Source organism: Fukomys damarensis, unplaced genomic scaffold (assembly GCF_012274545.1).
Source record: "Fukomys damarensis isolate Sample0158 unplaced genomic scaffold, DMR_v1.0_HiC HiC_scaffold_39, whole genome shotgun sequence".
In the NCBI taxonomy this organism is placed as follows: Eukaryota; Metazoa; Chordata; class Mammalia; order Rodentia; family Bathyergidae; genus Fukomys; species Fukomys damarensis.
Genome location: NW_022900951.1, coordinates 7,361,000 through 7,368,372, shown reverse-complemented (window position 1 = coordinate 7,368,372; position 7,373 = coordinate 7,361,000). Strand labels below are relative to the sequence as shown.

The 7,373-nt window shown below is 39.0% G+C and overlaps 1 protein-coding gene across 1 annotated transcript in view; it reads left to right on the top strand.

The window, feature by feature from the left end:
* Window positions 1-3,393: 3,393 nt before the first annotated feature.
* The window catches only part of Mid1 (midline 1), a 354,023-nt gene continuing 350,043 nt past the window's right edge, over window positions 3,394-7,373 (top strand). Inside the window, exon 1 of the mRNA XM_010613988.1 lies at window positions 3,394-3,624. The gene's annotated coding sequence lies outside the window, so the exon portion shown is untranslated. The remainder of the gene's footprint in view (window positions 3,625-7,373) is intronic.

Sequence of the window (7,373 nt, the reverse complement as noted above, 5' to 3'; positions counted from 1 at the left end):
GCCTGAAATAGTAATCATAACATTTTTCTAGGAAGCTCTGTTAAAGCTACAGGCCATTTGTTTTCTGTGTTTCTTTTTTTCTGTATGTATCTTGCACAGACTTTTATCTATAGTACATACCAATTAAATGTTTCTTGTCTGAAAGTGAATTTAAAATAGACTGGTTTCCAGGAATTTAGCTCAGTGGTTCCACTGCCTGCTTCGCATGTGCAAGGTCCTGAGTTCAATCCCCAGCACAGAGAGAGAGAGAGAGAGAGAGAGAGAGAGAGAGAGAGAGAGAGAGAGAGAATAGATTGATCATCTGATAACTGCCTAGAATATTTAGGGTATATTTCTTATGCATTTCTATCACTTCATTATGCACAGAATTAATGATAAAAATAACTTCACTGAACATCGAGAGATTTGGGTATCATCAAAATGTTTTTTGGTGAAACAAACTGATCCTCCTCAATTATTAGGTAACAGGACATTGTCATGATATGGTCAATTCACCAAGTTTTACCTTTCCTTGGTATTTACCTTCCTTGGTTCAGCCCAGATATTCCAGAGCTAATCAAGTTAAGGCCAGCCTTTGATAATAAAAGTGACTGCAATGGGAACTGCAGTTTGTATAGCATTTGTCTACTAATATTCCTATACTGAAGTAAAACTTTATTTAGATATTCTTGTACTGTGGGAAATGTTAGGGTTTCATATCTCCAGGCTTTCCTAAAGACTGTAAGTTCCCTGAGGGAGGGGAGACATGGCTAGCTTGTTTATGGCTGTCTTTCCAGGGCATAGCAGAATGCCTGAACCATAGGAACCATCAATAACATCTGTGGACTGATTAAAAGAAATCTCATTGGGTATTTTCAGGAATCTGTGAGATGGGGCAGCCACTTTTATTTCCACTTTGGAGGTGATGCTCAGAAATGTTAAGTAATTTACCCAAGGTCATACATCCATGGGATGGAACTGGATTTGGGGTATTTTCTGCCTCTAAATTTGCATGTTCTTGGAGAGCATGCAGTACTCAGGGTGCAGCAGAAATCGTGAGTGTTCTGGAGTCTGACAGACCGAGGTTTGAATTATAGCTCAACTACTCGTTAGTGATATATCACTGGGAATTTCTAAAATCTATCCCCCGATGTTTTCTTTAAACCACAATGATATTTTCTCCTCTTCAAGTAGATCTTGTATTTTATTTAGTTTCCCATAAGTGCAGGGTTTTGGCATGGTGTAATTACTCAGCTGTAAGTACTCTCTCATTGGGGTTCTCTATGGATAGGTTGAATTCATGCTGCTTTAGTGACCCAGCCTTTCCCAAACCATTTCTTGAAGGGTCCAAAATGGATTTAGCAGAAGGTTATATTTCCCCTTTGAAATAAGCTATTTTGAGATCTAAATTTCATTTTGACTTTGCAATTCAATAATCACAGCCTATCACATTTTGCATTTAAAATCTAAATGATTTTTTTGTTTAGAATCCTAAGAAAAAATCTGGAGGCCAGCTTAAGGCATTTAAAGATTTAACCTGCCCTGGAAAAACATGCATTCTTCATCTTGCAAGGACATGTTAATAAAGTCTAGAGTTCCTGCATAAACAGAACTTGCTTCAGTGGGAATTATGAGGGCATAAAGGGTGTAGGATCAGAAATGGACTATATTTACATAGTGTGGCACAGTTTTAAGAGCAATGAAAACACAATAAATAGAAAATACTAATATTCCTTTCAATAGGGGAATCAAAATGAGTAGCAACTTGATGCAACAGAGATGTGTATACTGTGAACAGAAAAATATGTGTAACATTTGCAGTTATATTTTCATAATGTGCTATAATCCAATATCATATTCAATAAAAATACACTTCCTATCTCATTTTATGATCTTTCTGAAGACATTTAAAGGTGGTTATTTTAGCAGTAAGTTATGACTTTATAAAAAGTATTTTAATCAAGTTGTATATTGTGTTTAAACTCTCTGGACATATGAGTATTAAAAATTATATTTGAATGTGGAAAACTGCCATCTTAATGTTCTGTCTCTTAAAATTGAGTCCTTTTTGGAAATGCTATTGTAGTTAGATTGTAGAAGATCTATGACTTCAGATCTGCCACACACTGATCATGTGACATTGGACCATTCACTTTATTTCATGTGAGCCAATTTTGTTATTGTTAAAAGGAAATAATTTGCACTTCACAGCATTCCTGAGGAGCTAAGAAAAGATACTGTATACAAAAGTCTTTGCCCAATGTAAAATGCCCTCCTGACTATGATTTCTGTGCTTTACTCTTCTTGGCAGAAATTCTTTGACATTAGTTTACGTTGGTGCTGTCCTAGATGGTGTGGACTCATTCACACTCTCCCCTTTCCGGAGCAGAGACCTAAAAGAGCACTGAGCTATTTTTAATAAGGCTGGTCAAGGAGCTGTCAGTGGATGGACAAAATAAGACAAGTGATTATTTTAAAGATAGATCTTACATAGGGGGCATTCTTTACTTCGAACACATAAGAAAGTCTCATATCTCAACTTCATTTTAAGTCTTCAGGGGAATGGGTTAAAATGAAAAAGAAGTCTTACTTCACTAGGTGGTAGGTAAAGGTGGGGGGAAAGTCAATTATGAAACAATTTATATGAGCTACATATTTATATTTAAAGACTAGAGTTAAGCCTCCTACTTACAGAGTTCATTTAAGGTTTATTTTCTTATCTTCTTAAATCCAGGAAGTTGTTTAAAATTTTTACATATAATCATGCAAATTCACAAATCTTAGAATTCCTTTCTGAAGCCATCAAATAGTCAACATGTGACTTAGGAGGGTTATTGCTGCAAGAGATGTCATTATCTGTCATTTCACCCATCAGGAGTACAGTAGCAATTACTGCATTGTAAAGAGAGTAAACCTACAATGATTATATTGCATCATCTCCTGAAGGCCTGGGAAAGTGGACTATTAGTAAGTTGAAATAAAGCTGTGAGCTTTATTGGCTGGAAGTTTATTCACATTCTTTTTCTATCAAATGTTTTATTTCCTTGAAAATAATCTCAAGACAGTTACCCTGGTTTTAACAACATGAAAGACAAATTATAATATCTTATTCTTTGTTTTTTCCCTATGATGCGTTCAGGTAATAAAAGGTTTGTCAGGGCCCATGGCATAAAATACTGTTGACTCACAGTTATTCTAGAAGGGCCAAATTTGCAGGCTGACTGAATAAAGATGATTTTAATTAAATCACACAAATCCCTTTGTGCTGCAACCAAACCCTAGCAGGCTGATTGACTCTGAGCCACTCTGGCACGTGTAGAGTTAATCAGGTTACCGGGGTTCCTAGTTAACTTCTTTCACCGGATTGCAATTCATGTTTACCTATATAAGGAAACCTGTTAGGCTGACCTGAGTTCGGCGGATTTTTGCGCTGAGAGGCATGTAAGCACACACCCTGGAGAGGGGGAGCAACTCCCAGCTGGACAGAGCAAGCCTCCAAACGCCCCAGCCATTCAGCTGATCCGAGGCAAAGCGCAGAGTCCGCACTTGCCCTGAGCAGCCCGCTTAGAGGACCTGCCGGCTTTCCTTTTCCAGATCACAGTTGAGCAACGAAAACCCCCGTCTTGGGAAAAAATGGGGAAGTCGGTGAGTCTTACCGCTCTCTCTCTCTCTCTCTCTCTCTCTCTCTGCTTGCTTCTGCTAAGGGGCACGCCTCACTGTTCTCACCCAGGAAGCAAAGTGAGAGGCGTTGTTCAGCCTCTAACCCCACAGCTCCTTCCTAAGCTTATACAATGCTTTGCAGATGCCTCCAGCCAACTTTCTCTGTCGGTTTTGCACACCAGAACTCCAAAACTCCACTGAGGCAATGGTTTTTAGAACCTTAGACATTCCAGAGTGTGTTTTTACTAGGCACGAGTTTGTATACCATTGCGACCAGCATACGTTCTCGTCTTTCGAGACTCTGAAGCAGTGGAAATGAGTTTGGGGGAGCTCTGCAAGGAAAGCTTGGTCCCCAGGAAGTAATAGCAAATCTGAGCGGTTCTTAAAACCACAGGTAGCGTGCTAGTCTGCTGAAGTGTAATTTGTCACTAAAAAGGCATTCTGAAGGTGTTGTTTTTCATTCACACACTAGCAAAATCCTTGAATCCTGTACGTGTAATAAAGGCCACCTTCTGAGACACTGTAGAAAGAAAGAAGCCGAGCTGGCCTCTTTGTTCTAGAAGTGTGTAGGAGTTTGCGCTTGCCTTTTGACAACTGGCATATATCTTTTTATATATGAGGCAAGAAGGATGGACACAGCTTTATGTCAAGGGCACTGTAGTCAATCGAGTTAAATTTTGACTGTATTTTATATGTGTACAAAAATCTCAATCTGAATATAATTAAACATGGAAATATGAAAGTATCTAAGAGACTTGCAGGCTAATTTTAGTTACACTTGGGAACAACCAATTATAAGAGCCAACTGGGAAGGAGGAAAACATCTATTTCCACCAAGTTCTGAGCCACAGGTAAAACTTTAGAGAAGAAAGTTCATTTTTTTTTTTTTTATGGCTGTCAGAAGTGATTTGAAATAAGGTACAAATTAGTATATTTTTTTCTGGGCAAAACGGTTTTTGGAATTTAGTGAGCTTGAATAATTGTGTCGAATGATGTGACTGCTCATTTTTCTAAAGGAATATTGTTGTTTTCCATCACGAACCAGGATTTAGTCCTAAGAGTGCAGGGGGTACGATTGTGCTACTGCCTGCAACAAATGGGCTAGGTTTCTGATATTGAGAAATTAATTTCTTACAAAACATACTGAAAAGTAACCAGGGCAAACAAGTAGATTTGAAAGAATGGCCAGTTTTACAAAAATTGCAAGTCATAGTCCCTTCAGAGAGACTGTTGTCTTTATACAGATTGTCAACTGCCTCTTCATAAGGACAAAAGCTATGACTGATTTAATTCACAGTTCTTGACTCCAAACAGCGTAACAATCCTTAGAAACATGGTTCAAATGAAACTGGCTCGCTTCCGCAATAATGAAACAGCAAAGCAGTGTGTATAACACAGTGGATGTTTCAGTAAATAAAATGTTTAATAACAAGCAGTAGAGAGGACAGTGCAAATGTTTTAAAACTTGTTATCTTCTCGGTGCTGCTTGGAAAATAGGAGTCTTAATATTGTGCTGCTGTCAATAAGAGTAACCCAGGAGACACAAAACACTATTTTAAAATATAGTTAATAACAGATGGTTTAATACCAAGTTGTCTCACCCTGCCGATGAGATGGCCCCAAGCCAAATCAACCAGCACGTCTGCTGCTTTTCCTGTGAGTGGATATGTACATAGTTATTATACAATAATTACATTAACAGCCCAGGGAATATATAACCAGAAAGGCAGAGAAATCCTCTGGGGCAAGGAAGGTGGGGTTCATGCCCAGGGTTTTGGATCTCATGTTTAGAAATCTTCTTGCCAGTGGAATATGAGTAACTGCTGACGACTGGAGTTCCGGCTCCTAGGCAGCTCATTTGGGTAATGATATTGATTATGGTATTTAACACTGGCATTAGCAGAGCTCCTGGAGGATTTCGTCTTAAGGATTAAAGTTATTTTAGTGTCCAAAGTATTCTCTAAGGAAAGAAAGTGAGGATGCTGTATTGTCGCATTAACTTTCTTCAAGTCCCGGGGCACCGTGTTCTTGTGAGGAAGGTGCAATCAATTAACAGCTTCTTTAAGCCTGTGAGATGTTAGTAGGTGTCCTGATGAACAGAGATTGAAAAATGCTGGGGAAAAGCAAGGAAACTAGAAATTCTCAGAGCCTTAATTAGCCCGTTTGTGTTGTGCCTCCACGTGGGAGGCATAGCGTGCCCTATGAGAAGTATGTTTTGCTGCAACTTTCTTGTGGTTTACTTTTTGGATGATCATCACGAGGGACCTTCTTGGGGCCCAAGCTTCTGGGTGGACAGGCTGCAGAGCAGCAGGGTAGATGATGGTAGTGGGTTGCAGACATGCCCAGTTGTTAATCCCTCTTTACACCTGGGCTATCAAGCTGTGCCTGGATGGAGTAGATGCGCTGAAAATTCTCTCTGGCCCCATAGCTTCCTCAGTTTTCCCTAATATATTGGATAGACTGGATCAGTTTCTGTATCTGCTGTGATATGTAAAAGATACAAAACTGCTTTTACAACCCAGACCCAGAATATTGATTGAGTGAGGTAAAAGGCCATAACCCTGTTCAAACCTGGGCCTTGGGGTGCAGTGAAAAGAAAAAATATCCTAATTCTTACCATCTCTCATGTGATTGTGGGAGTGTCGAAGCCCGCTCTGTGTCATCCAGTTTGTCCTCTTCGCTCCATGAAGAATTTAAGAAGGTGTTCTGTAGCGTTTTTGTGTTGTTTTATTCTTAAAGATCTGAAAAGCTGATGACAGAGTGCTTCTTCACGAGATATTTTTCAATGTTTGGATACTGCTTCTACTTCTTTTCCTGAAACTGCTGTTTGTTTGGTGGGATTTCCTGACACCAGAGTGGCTTAGTCCAGGTGCAATGAACATAAAAGAACCTGGCTTCTAAAGTTATTTATTAAATGCAAATTATTTCCCTGGACACTGTACCAAACTTGTAGTAAGCATTTCTATCTCTGGTGAACTTTTTCTGCCTACCATTTGACATCAATTACCTTTCAAAAACATTTTGCATTATTAATTCCTGTTATAGTCATTCAGCAAATATTCACTGAGTACCTTTTGAAGTCCTCTTCTAAGTATTCTAGAGAAAAAGCAGTATATGAGACAGATGAATTTAAACCAAATCTTCATGCAACAGATAACATCCCTGAAAAGAGAAATCTTGCGACCTGAATGATGTGCAGCATGTGAAGTTGGAGTTACTTGATCATCCATTGTCTTGCTGACCATCTTTTAAGTCAGGGCTTCCCAACCAGTGGGCACAGAACACTGGTGGGCAGTGCACAGCTAACTGACATGTTGAGATATTCATGCTTTCATTGACCAGATAAATTTCATGTCAAAGGAACCCAAGTAGATGCCAGTGAGCTGCACGTGCTAACACAGGAAAGGCACTGCTTGGATCCCACTTCAGGACATCCATAAATGACACAGAGCTGGATGATGTCACTTTCTATATTGCTAATGTAATTTTCAAGACCAGTCTCTTGGGTTGGCGTGTGGCTCAGTGGTAGAGTGCTTTCCTCTTGTGAAAGAGGAAGAAGTTGTTAGTTGTTAAGTTTTTATGAATTGGTAGGGGTTCCTGAAGTACCACAAAGAGCACTGATATTTGTAGAACTAGGTTATTATACTGGTTTATAACCACTAGAAATTATTAAGCTATAAATTCTAGTAAAAATCTTCTTGAAGCAGACAAGAACAACTACTGTTATTTCTAAG